The following is a 13,469-nucleotide window of genomic DNA, read 5'->3' as shown; positions in this document are numbered from 1 at the left end:
CGGATATGGTGGTCGGGCGCCGGCGATCGTTTAGATTAGGTTTACAGTAGGTTTTAGTACGGTTTGTGCGAAATATGTAATGAATTTCGTCCAGTTTGTAGGAAAAGTTTACGAAATGTAATGAATTTCATCCGATTAATTTGAAATTTGCTTTGTTTGCACGAATTTCGTCCGTTTAGTTCATATAGTTGTTGAAAGGTATAAGGGCAGCATCGGATGGCATCCATCAGTGTCCTCGGATAGATGCCGGTGTAAATTTGTGGGCCAGCGCTGGAGATGCGCTAACTATCATGCTATAATCGCTAACAGTCCTCCATTATTTGGCAGGAAACAGTTATCCCTCGATCAAAATCAGATCCGCGGTGTTTCGCACTCCTCCCGTGTAAGAGTGTAAACTCTTGCTTACATAAAAATGGAGCAAGTGGACGACACTGTAGCACGTCATATCACTTGAACTAGCCGGCCTAACGAGCGGGAAAGCACCGCCCTTGTCATTTTGTTCTGGATTTCTATCGATCGATCACGCGAAAATGTTACACTTCACAAGTTCTAAAGGAAAAGGCGGCACACTTACGACTCGTACGCGCCGCACCCCCGACTGTCTGGCTCGCACGCTGCTCACCAGAGGGGACACGCGTTGTCTTGCAATTTCACTGACATGTGGGACCGCAATTGAATAAACTGTCGATAGCTGAAATCTAATCGCTCGGCGGGCGTCGGCTGAGAAGAGAGAAACGGGGGAGGGAGAAGAGATCGCTCGCCCGCCGCGCACGGACTCCCAAAAATATATGGTGATAATGTGTGGTGGGTCATGCTGGAGTCCGGACTGCTTCCGGAGCCCGCTCTCACCGCCCTGGCCCCTCAAGACGCCAGCTGCCCACCGCATGCATGCATAGCAAGTAGTACTCCTTATGTGGAGGAGAGAGAGGCATTGACAAAGTCAAGGAGTGGGCTCTGCAAGAGCCCATCTCTACATGTGCTCCTAGGTATAAAAAAATAATTCTAAAAAAAGGCATAAAAACAATTGTGTCTTAAACAAGAAAGGTAAAAAACATTTGAGAGGAAATAGATAGAGAGAAAGTGAGAAAAAGCTGTAACCTGGGCATTACATGAGGAAGGAGGGAGTGGTGCACATGCCAAGTTCACTGGGCTGCCGTGTTTCACACTCCTCCGTCGTAACAGTGGAGACAATAGCTTTCATAAAAAATAAACAATGAATACTCGTTGCTCGTCCTCTATATCGGAAAGAATACTTTCATTCGCCGACATGTGGGATGTCGACCATCCTGGTCCACCTGCCATGCACAAAATTATCCTGGTCTACCCCGGTCGTATCGCAGGCCCAACCTTTCCCACTGTAAGTTGTTCGGACGACGGAACCATCATTACTTCGTTGAATTCCGCTTCTTCAAGAAAACTTAATGTACCCGCAATACTGCTACCACACGCGAAGACTGGACGGCACTATACCACGTCATATCATTGAAACCCACTAGGCCAAACTAGCCCGCCTAGATCATTTATTTTGGAAAGGAGGGGGTACGTCTCTACACTGCTATGATTTTGTGTTGCACGTTCTCTGTACTTTTGCTACGATTTTCCTACCCTATGAACCAAATGAGGCCTGAATGTACCCGTGGCCCTGTTTGGATACTCTAACTTAGTTAGAGGTTAGAATTAGATTCTAACCTTGAACTAACCTTAAACTAACTCTAACCAAAGAGCTGTTTGGATGGTAGGGTGAGATTGACAACAAAAATTCTTTCTCAATCATTTAACTACTTTGGATCCTGTTTGGATGGGAGGGGTAACTTTTTTTACTAATTTTTCTAGTGGGCCTAGGAGAACTAACCCAAATAAGCTCCTCTAGTGTGGGCTAGTTTTTTGGGGTGGGTTAGATCCAACAAACCCAAACTAACCCATCATGTTTAGATACTTCTGGGTTATTTGAGCCTCAACTAACTAAAACTAACTCTAACTTAGGGATCCAAACAGGGCCACGTGTCAACTATTGTCTGATCGATCGCTAAGCCTACAATTTTAGGAGCTAGGGCTATTGGTCGATCAACGAGCGATAAGTATAAGCGTACCATGAGCTCATCAGCCCAACGTTTCTCTTTGGTGAGTGTTTTGCAAGTACTATAGCTTGCACAGTAGCTAGCCTACTAACACCAAGAATCATCAAACAAGCCCTACTGATATGATAAACGGTTCAAACTTACATCTAAGCATGCCATATATTACATCAAAAGCTAGCGAGGATACATCTGTTTCCATAACTCGGAGAGGGTTCGCATGATTCATCGTATGATTCACTATCAAACAAAAGTAGCAAGATCATCCCACACAAGACAGTGCACTAGCCCTAAGATGGTTTGATAACACGCATCGTTTTGGTAATTAAACACAGGGCAATGCAAACTACCCTGAAGAATTAGCGCGACCAACTATTTCTTGTCATCGATCTCTCGGGCAATGACCACAGCACGGACAGCGGCATGGGAATCGATTTCTGGGGCTATCTCCACAGGACTGACAGCGACATCAGAATCGATCTCTGGGGTGATGTCCATAGGATGGACAGTGGCATCGGAATCGATCTCCGAGGCGATGCCAATAGGACGGGCCACGACATCGGAATCATCAAGGACGTCCACAGGCACCTGCACAACCCTAACATATTAGCAAGCACATTGCAAATAATCAAAAACCACAACTATGGTAATAAGCCATTATTTTTTACCTTGTGCAACTCACCAGGGGATCTCATCCCTCCGGGAGCCATCTCCTTGTCCTCGATGGGGGCCATCACCTTGCCAGGGGAATACTGCTTCTCAACGGCGACTATCTCCTCAAACTCAGTCTTGAGCCTCACATAGGTGGCAATCAGAGTTCCTGGGGTAGGCACGGTGGGGGCCTTGCTGTTCTTCCAACTTTCTTTGAGGAGTTCGTCCGCCAACGTCCTCAACTCTTTTGCCATTGCTTGTTTCTTGGAGTTCTTCGTCTCCATGGGTTGGCCCGCCAACATGGTCAACTCGTTGGTCGGTGCTCGCTTCCTGGAGATCGCTGTCTCTAGTGGGTTGTCCGCCGGTAACTCTTTGCATAGTGCTCCAGGATCCATCAATGAACTGACAAACAAAAAGTAATCAAAAGGAAACCACAATCGCAATGAAAAGGGAAAAGAATAAGATGTGAGAATCGGTCGGTGCTTCACAAAAAGAAGATTCTTGGAATGAAAATATAGCAGCATAACTGATTCGCCCACCTTTCCTTCGTCGTTACAGAAGAAAAATGGTAGAAGTAAGTAGCCTGGAGTGAGGTTTTCTTCAAGAAAGGGAAGAAAGGGCTTGAACAAGCATTCCAGTGAAATGATGGTTGCTTTGTCCAGTCCAACTTGGAGGCCACCTTACCACTGCTAGTAAAGGTGTGGGTTTTGTGATATGACGGGTCATGACGGCCACACCGGGGTGACAGGTGAGTCTTGACCGTAGCACCTCGCTGTGATTTGGTGGATGGCACGCGGGCCCGGATGCTTTGAAATGTCCCGCATGTAGATAGAGCGGCTAGTCATATAGGAGTGCTCAATATTGTGCACCACGACCAAGGCGGAGAGGAAAACGAGAGAACTACGTAATTAATGCATGAGTTTAATTACTAGTTTTGTAAAGTATGAGATACAATCCTCCAATCGCAAAATGCATTGGTTCATGAGATTTGAGATTTGAGATTTTGTCTCATGCAAGAGCCTGGCTAGTATATGCATGCTCCAAGGCACCGCACCATGCGAGCGTTCACAACTGCCATGTTCGGGTTGCTTTTGGCTCTTTGCCTCTTTGAGAAGACAAATAATGATGTTACTCCTACTTCTACAGTATCGAATCCACTGCTGCATGTCCATCCACCTCGTGCGGGAGGGATAGGGTGTAGCGAAAGCTTCTACTTACTGCTCCTACCTTTGCATCTATGACAGGTGGGCCCAACAGGTGGTTGGCCCTCCTGTCATGCAGCCAAAGGCAGGTGCAGTTAAGGCACCGAAGCTCAGTCCACGAGGGAGAGGGCGTTGTAGTAATCAAATTTCTTGTACGAGTTGACGCGACACATCAAAGCACTGCACTCGATATAAGTCTTTTTACACATTTCAAATGGACTACCTCGTATGTAGACATATTCTGCTTCGTATGTAGTCACTTGTTGCAATCTCTAAAAACACTTATATTTGGAAACGGAGGGATTACAACGCATGCATGCATGCCGTGACTTTCCTTTCGATACTTGCATGTGTTGATTTGATGCACCTTGCCAAATTTTGACTATAAATTTAACTAACCAAATTTTCATGCATGTCACAAAAAATTACGGGGCTGTTTGGATTGTGACTATGTTTGTCTTATGTTGCCACATTATTTTTCCCACACTTGCCACACTTGCCTAACCTGAGTTGCTCAAATTGTTAGACACACTTTGGCTTGCCTAAGGGAATCTTGCCACAATTTTTGTGTCTATGACATGTGGTGTTCACTGCTAATAAAAAAATTCTTGTCTTAGGTGTTGCTAATAAAAAAGACTTATATTTAGGAACGGAGGGAGTAAAAAATATAAATAATAATGCATGTTGGGGCAACCCACGTTTCTGCTAATTTTAGCCGTGGGCTTGTTCACAATTTTTACGAGGGGTTGGTTGTTCATTTAATGGAGGGACTTGTAGTACCAGAATTGAACGATACAAAGTGTGACCTGGCACACCGTAACACCACATGGAACAAGCGGGTAGCTATCTCAAAAAACATTCAACAACTAAAAATACCATGACCTGGCATGTAGTAGTACACAATTTTAAACGATTGTTTTGATGGGGTGAAAAAGGAAAACTACCCCACTACGTATATATAGGACAGAGCCTCTGTGCTTGCTTGCTAGGGTTGCTCTATTCACACACTCTCATCCTCCCTAGATCTAAACAAGATAGGGTTAGTAACACTGTCTTTCTCCCTTCAAAAAACACTGGCTTTCTATCCTCACCACTAGTTACAGATCCGGACGTATCCCCCTCCGCTGGTGAAGGGGAGGAGGGGCAGCGTTTAGGCCATCGTCGACAGCAAGGGAGGAGACCCACTGCCGGCCGCACTGTTATCTCTGGCCGACCGCCGGCGCGGGAGGTCCTCCAATCCCCTTGTCGTTGCCTGTGGGCGGATCCAGCCTCCCGCCGCCCACCTATCCACATCCCGACGACCTTTAGGTATATCTTCGTTTGAAACCGACTTAGCTCTACTTCCCCAGCTCGCTACGTCGCTGCATGTGCATCATTTTCTACCTCTCAGGCCCTCTCGATCGGATGGTCCAACGTCACCTATTTTTTTTCTTCTATTGTTAGAGGTAAAGCTACTTCATGGAGTCGAATCTTGTACTCCCTCCGTCCGAAAATACTTGTCATTGAAGTGGATGTATCTAGATGTATTTTAGTTCTAGACACATCCATTTTGATGACAAGTAATTCTGGATGGAGGGAGTACTTGGTTCAAACAAGAAATAAAGTGGGGGTGGGGGAATTTAGTATGTACATCGGACTTGGTACAAACAGGAAGGGAAGGGGGTGAAAGTAGTACAGACTGGTCATCCAACCGGTCTCTTGGTCGAAAAGGGAAGTATAGGGGTAACGTTGTACAAAGTGGTATGACCAGGACTAGATTTGCTATCCACACATAGGAGTAGGTGGCTAGAGTGAACAAAAATGGAACCAACCCAGATATGTTTCTTGGATGTTTGTTTCTCGGGGAAACAAACTATGAATCACCACTTTATGCCCCTGTTTATGTACATGGTGCTGGACTACTGGTGCACCCACTGTCCCATGCCCTTATACCAAATATTTAGGCTTCGTTCGGAATAAAGGGGCAGAAAACATAGGTCTTGATGAAAATAGAGGAATAGGAAAGGAATGTAGGTATAAAACTATGGAATGGTGAACCGGAGGAAACACTCAACAGAATGTGTTTGGATGGACTACGAAATGTACAGATTTGTTTTTCTAGAGTAGCATGCTTGGCGAGATGCTATTTGTTTATTCAGCTGCACAATGACTACTCTTGTCCTCACCTCATGTACCACACATAGGTTGATATTTTTATTCCGGCAAAGACAGCACAACAACATGTCTAACGCATGGCAGCGAGCGCCTGCCTCGGGCTTCAGCCCAAAAAATGAGCAGCATGTGGATGTCTCTAATCCTATGGAATCAGTACTACCAAACCAGCTTTCCTATGAAACACTATTCACCTTTCCCGTGTTCCGAAAGGTTGGAAGGGAAAGAATACCGTAGGAATTGTGTTCCTACAAAAATCCTGCACCAAACCTGTGGACCGAACATAGCCTTACCTGTTCTTAATCTAATGTCCCTGGTAAAAATGAAGCCATGCCACTGTTATAAGCCATGACAAGTTTAGCCAAATGTTTTTGCCTTTAATTGTTTGAGACTCTGACTGTTTCCTCTGTACCTTTTTGTGCAAATAGGGATATCCAATTCACCTGGTTGTTGTTGTGACCTTTTGGTGCACTGCACAAAACTCTTCTTAAAAGAAGTGACTTTTGTGCTATTTAACTGGAATGTCAGAATGGAACAGTTGGTTCATTTCAGTGGAACTGCACAAAGGGAGATCTGTGTTCCAATCCTCATCATCCATATTGGCGCCATAACCTTCCTTTAGGTAAGAATGGTATTTAATGCATGTGTTCATCTCTATTTTTTGACTGCCATGAGAAAATAATGTTATTTTTTACTAGTACACTTGTAGTCCCTCATTGACAAAACCAATTCTGAATTAGAAGGCCAATCATGTACTTGGTTTCACCAACTGGTGAGGAGAAAGAGAAACAGAGCATGAAGAGGAAGAAGAAGAACAATAAACAGTGCCAAGGCAATCTTGCTAAAGCCAGAGGCCTCAATCGAGGCCATTCAAGGGCTCCGGCAACGACTATCTTACATGTGAGACGATCCTCCAGGGATCCCTTCCACTTCTGATGTCTCACTTAATTAATTAGGAGTACTTAAGTACCACTAATTTATTACTGCCTAATTTTCCTATTGGAGTTAAACAAATCTTTAGTAGGACCCTATGTTGAATCATGTACGTGTGTATGTTTGTCTATGGAGGTGAATCATGTGGTGGAGCAGGGAGGGAATATTATTAGTGTCATGACATAATAGTGCTATTGTTTTGCATGTTAATTTATTGCCATTGGTTCAATGAGGCAATGTTTTGCGTATTGTCCATCATGAATTTGATGCTAGTGTTTGAGTAATATGTTAATGTCTTCCTATCCTTTCTCACTAAGCCAATGAAGGTTTCACCTTGTTCCTACTTGTGCAAACAGGGATCATGTTGTGCCAATCATATATTTTAGTGGAACTACACAATACAATACAATGAACTGTATCCCAGCCAGTGCTTTAACTCTGCTGGAAGTTCTTGATAATCTTTCAATATAATCTCAGCACTAGTAAACAAGAGTGATTTCAACCATACATTTGAAGTGCACAAAAATATATACTATTGTGTGATTCCAGTGAGTGCTTTATCATCTCTTATGGGACTACATGAATAAGCTTTTCTTCTCAGGTTGGTACGGGCCTAAGGCCTTCATATTGTCAAACTCCAAGTATTAGGAGAGTGAACGCCAAAAATATTTCTTGGTGCATAGCCCAGAAAAACGCAATCCAGTCTTTGGTCCCAACTTGTGCCTTTTGGTTATCGGCACATATAGTAGCGAACTATATGGCATGGAGTCTAAAGATTCCAGACAAGTTGGTTGACGTATATTCATCTGGCACTTAATCAGTCTGCACGCCAAGGATGCTCCATTTCAGTTGAACTGCACAAAAAATTTGGGTGGTTCATTTTCTCAACCGCTTCCTTTCTCGTCTGCAATGTAGAATTTTGGCGAGATACAGGACCAAGATGAGCCAGTAAACTAGTTGGATGAAAGTAGTGGCCAAGTTGCCCAAACCTCCGTCGGCACGAGGCCACTATATGAGCATAAACCTACAAGCAAAGTTCAGATTGTCTGTGTTGCCTCTTATGTACTCGAAAGTTTACTCCTACAAGAAATAATTTTAGCAAGAAGTACCTCTGATTGAACACCATTTACCAGTCTGTACCCTAGGTAATTAAAGTTCATTCATGGATCGTATTGTCTATGATCCCAATCATTTGGATGCATAAACATACTGAACATGTGTATATCTGAATCTTTTTGTGAATTATGTATGAATATTGTCGTGTGATCTATCAATCATTTGGATGCATAGATATGCTGAGCTTGTGTATATATGAATCTTTTGAGTTGTTGATAGTGAATGTTGGCTATGGATATGAACGTGTCCTGTGAACCTGAGTTTGATACGAATGTTTACCTTTTTTGTTGTATTTGTGTGTGAAACTTGTTAGTATGCCTACTATGGGGTATAAAACGCAGGTCTCTTATAAAAGTAATGTTGTGTCCAATTTATGTTTTCCCTTCTAACCACATTATATATATTTATATTTATATTATTACTATTATATAGTGAGACTTATATATACATTATAAAAACATCCCACGTGTTATTAACTTATAAAAGTAAATGTTTAACGGAAGTTGGCAAGGAAAATCCTGGTTGTTTTTGACTCACAGGCAAGGAAAATCCTGGTGATTACGTACAAAAGCTTGCAAAGATTTTAAGGACCAATTTAATAATAATGCGCTCATTTTTATTTTGAGCAATAACTCGCTAATTTGTTATATATATATATATATATATATATATATATATATATATATATATATATATATAATGTGCCTCTCTAGTTTATTCTTTGATATTAATTGCTCCTTCTAACATAAAATTATATATATAACGAGCCCACCTAATACGTGTATTTCAAGGAAGTGCAAATGGGATGGGATTTCTTAGAAAATATAAATGGGCCTGATTGACGCGAAATTATTTGTTCACCCAGCCCATCAAATGGACTGTACATTCTAGAAAACATGGGTTAAATATATGCCACATTTTTGCAGGCTGACATGTGGGCCAATAGGTCGAAGCCTACGCAGGGCGTTGTCAACTTGGTCAACAAATGATTGTGTCATCCATAGCCATTGGATTTATATCCAACGGTCGGTATGCACCTACAATCTCTCATATTGTTCCTCCAGCGTCGCCGGGACCGCCTGGTCCGGCCTCCGGCGGCTAGCGGCTCTGCTTAGCACGCATCGCTGCAAAGCGCTACCCCACCGCCGGCCAGGCTATCCCTCCACCCCTCGACACCTCCTGTTATTCTCCACAGACTACAGCCCCATGCCGCAACAGAACCAGTTATAACCCTTCTCCTCCTCTCAATCTGCGACTCCACTGCCGCGTTTTCCCATCTCTGAGTCGTTCCTGTCCGGGGCCTCGCCGTCGTCCATCGCCTCGCTGCACTCGGTGCGGCGGGGTCAACAAACGAGAGTCATTGAAAGAGGACTGTACGTGGAGAGCCTGACGGCTGGGACCCACGAGGTCCATGGTCGCACACAAGGAAAGTTCCAACTTATTAAGCTGAAAAAAAATGTTTCCTCCACCTGACAGATGGGACCCACCGACTGTATCTTCGCACGGAAGGAAGTGCCTCCTTGTTTTGCGAAAAAAATTATTCATCCCGTTGATAGATGGGACCCGCCAGATTTGGTGACTGACTTGTGGGACTACTAAGCGGACGTGTACGCACGGCTTTGTCAAATTATTCTAGCAGCTGGACCGTTGGATGTTAATCCAACAGCCATGCTCCTTCTTCAACCTCTGTTCTTGCTCCTGTCTCCCGTGGGCGGCACCGCGGTTGTGCTGCCGTGCACCCAAACCAGTGAAGTTTCCCACTCCTCTCCATCTGTGAATCCACTACCCCATCTTCCCCATCTCTTGGTCATTCCAGTCTAGGTGCGCTCGGCACGGTGTGGTCAACGTGGTCAACAACCGAGAGTCATCAGAAGGTGAATGTACGTGAGAGGCTGACAGTGGGTACGCACCACGCCCATGGACGCATGCATGCAATGGAACACGGCGTGGTCAATGTGGTCAAGGAATGACTTCCATCGGAAGTATACTGTACGTGGAGAGTCTCAGCTGGGTCCACGACCGCATCAAGTAAGTGCCTCCTTATTACACGAAAAATAATGATTCCTCCAACTGACAGCAGGGACCCACTGGACGGGCCACCATATTTTGCGAAAAAACGTTTTCCCCCTGACTGCTGGGACCCACCTGATGGGCCACCGTATTTGGTGAAAAAATCATTCCCCCACTGTCAGCTCGAACCCACCGGAAGTGCCTCCTTATTAAGCATAAAAATGAATACTCCCCCTGCTACCTGGGACCCAGCTCGGTGGGAGGCTGACTTGTGGGCCCACTAAGTTGACGGGGACAGAGGGCTTTTTCAATTTAGTCAATATGAACGATTCCAGCTGAAGTGACCGTATGATGTCCATCCAACGGCCATCGTGCTTCTTCAACCTCTTGTCTTCTTGCTCCAGCCGCCCAAAGCAGCACCGATCGTGTCGCCTGCTCCTGCCTCCTGTGGCCGGCTGTGATGCCGCGGAGGCCTCACTGCCCCCTACTACTCCCGCCGCTGGCCAGGCCATCCCTCCACTCACCCACACCCCCTGTTATTCTGCGGTGACGGCATCCTCACACCGCAGCCGAACATGTGAACCCTCATACTCCTCTACGCATGGGCATCCACTGCCGCATCTTCCCCAGCTCCACGTCGTCCCCTTCGTAGGCCTCACCTTCGTCCACCGCCGTGGTGCTCTCGGTGCGGCGTGGTCAATGTGGTCAACGACCGAATTCCATCGGAAGAGTACTGTATGTGGAGAGGCTGACAGCTAGGTCCACGGCAGCCGCAAGGAAGTGCCTCCTTATTATGCAGAAAATAATTATTCCTCCACCTGACAGCGGGGACCCACCGGACGGCCCATCGTATTTCGCGAAAAAAACATTTCCCCCTGACTGTTGGGACCCACCGGACGGGTCACCGTATTTCGCGAAAAAATGTTCCCCCCCGCTATCAGCTCGGACCCACCGGAAGTGCCTCCTTATTACGCACAAAAAAAATGAATACTCTCCCGGCTAGCTAGGACCCAGCTTGGTGGGATTAGGACTTGTGGGCCTACTAAGTTGATGGGGACGAAGGGCTTTGTCAACTTAGTCAATATGAATGATTCTAGCTTCCGTGACCGTACGATGTCCATCCAACGGCTGTAGTGCTTCTTCAACCTCTGGTCTTCTTGCTCCAACCGCCCAAAGCAGCGCCGGTCATGCCGCATGCTCCTGCCTCCCATGGCCAGCTGTGCTGCCGCGGAGGCCTCACCGCCCCTACTATTCCCACCGCTGGCCAGGCCCTGTGGCGACGGCAGCCTCACACCGCAGCCGAATCAGTGAACCCTCGTACTTCTATCTGCATGGGCTTTCATTACCGCGTCTTCCCCGGCTCCATGTCGTCCCGTTCCTAGGCCTCGCCGTCATCCACCGCCATGGTGCTCTCCGCGCGGCGTGGTCAACGTGGTCAAGGAACGACTTCCATCGGAAGAGTACTATACGTGGAGAGGCTGACAGCTGGGTCCACGGCCACAGCCCAGTTTTTTTGTGATTTGCCAAGTAAGTCGCTTTGCCAGGACTGTTGGGCTGCAAATCTTTCAAGACGAGGAGAGCTTTCATTCGGCTGGCCGAGAAAATGGCCCATCAGTAATGAGAAATGGGTTGTACATTTTTAAAACACATCAAACCGGCAATTAGTTTCAAATATCTTTTTTTCATTTCGAGATTTTAAATTAAATTAATTTTTATGCATGGAGTATTTGTTGGATTTTATGTTGATATACATTTATTTTTAAAATCAGTTTGAATCTGAGTCGAAATTTCGGGATTAAAAACAGTTCGGACCACACCGAAATATGCAAAATTATGTATAATTTTTTAACCGTGACTACAATATGGGCTGTAATGCTAACAAAAAGAATATGGGCTAAAAAACCTTAAGAATTAGCAAATGGGCTGTAAATTATTAGAAATAATGGCAGATGGGATGTATGCTGTTTTCCACAGATTTGAGACTTTCATAAAAAAAGGTTGACACACAAGTAGTGACTGTTGGAAGTCCATCCAACGGCCGTCGTGCTTCTTCAATCTCTGCTCTTCCTGCTCCAGCCGCTCAAACAAGCGTCGGCGGGACTGCCTGCTCCCTCCTCCCCGCGGTCGGCTGTGCTGCCGCGCAGGCCTCACTGCCCCACCGTACTCCCATCTCTGGCCTAGCCATCCCTCTACTCACCCACACCTACTGTTATTCTCCGGCGATGGCAGACGAACCAGTAAACCCTCGTACAGTCATACTCCCCTCCGCGTGGGAAACAACTACCGCGTCTTCCCTGCCTCCATGTCATTCCCTTCCGAGGCCTCGCCGTCGTCCATCGCCCTGGTGCTCTCAGCGCGGTGTGGTCAATGTGGTCAAGTAACGGCTTCCATCGAACGTGGACTGTACGTGGAGAGGCTGATAGCTGGGTCCACGGCCGCAGCAAGGAAGTGTCTCCTTATTAGGCGCAAAATAATTATTTCTCCACCTGACAGCGGGGACCCACCGGACGGGCCACCGTATTTCGTGAAAAAAACGTTTCCCCCTGTTTGCTGGGACCCACCACTACATCTTCGCACGCAAGGAAGTGCGTCCGGGCAAAAAAAACGATTCGCCCCCCTGAGTGCTGGGACCCACCAGCTACATCTTCGCAGGCAAGGAAGTGGCTGACAGTCGGGACCCACCTAGTCGAAGCATACGTAGCGTTGTCATTCTGGTTGCATACGTGTACGTACATACTGGTCGTTGTAGAGGCGCGCACCTGTCGTAGTAGAGGCACGCACGTAGCATGTACACATACGTATAGCAGCCAGGGTGCAAGAAAGATAATACGGCCACGTACACGTACATACATACGGGCAGGGTTTCGAACGCCTACTCGCGCATACGTACAGCGAGGGCTCGTGTACATGGCTGGGTCGGAACAGAGAAACAACGTCGTCGTCGTGTTCATGGGGAGGCAACGGAATGCGTCGTGTTCATGGGGAGGCAACGGAATGCGTCGTGTTCATCGGGAGGCAACGGAACGCGTGGGAGCCAACCAGCTGGGTCAGAACGGAATGCGTGGTCATGTTCATTGGGAGGGCTTGGATGGAATAGGCGATGGAAATGAGGCCTGGCGTACCGCAGAACGGAGGAAACGGCCTTGTGTTTGACCGGCCATGTTCGAAACGGGGGTCCTGTTGATCGGGAGGGGTGTGGCGTACCGCAAAACGGAGGAACGGACCTCCTACGGTGGAAACGGGGGTCCTATTGATCGGGAGGGGTGTGGCATACCGCAAAACGGAGGAAACAGACCTCCTACGGTCGAAACAGGGGTCCTGTTGATCGGGA

Source organism: Triticum dicoccoides, chromosome 5B (assembly GCF_002162155.2).
Source record: "Triticum dicoccoides isolate Atlit2015 ecotype Zavitan chromosome 5B, WEW_v2.0, whole genome shotgun sequence".
NCBI lineage: Eukaryota > Viridiplantae > Streptophyta > Magnoliopsida > Poales > Poaceae > Triticum > Triticum dicoccoides.
The sequence above is the reverse complement of the archived record's forward strand: the minus strand, read 5'-3'. Positions refer to the sequence as shown.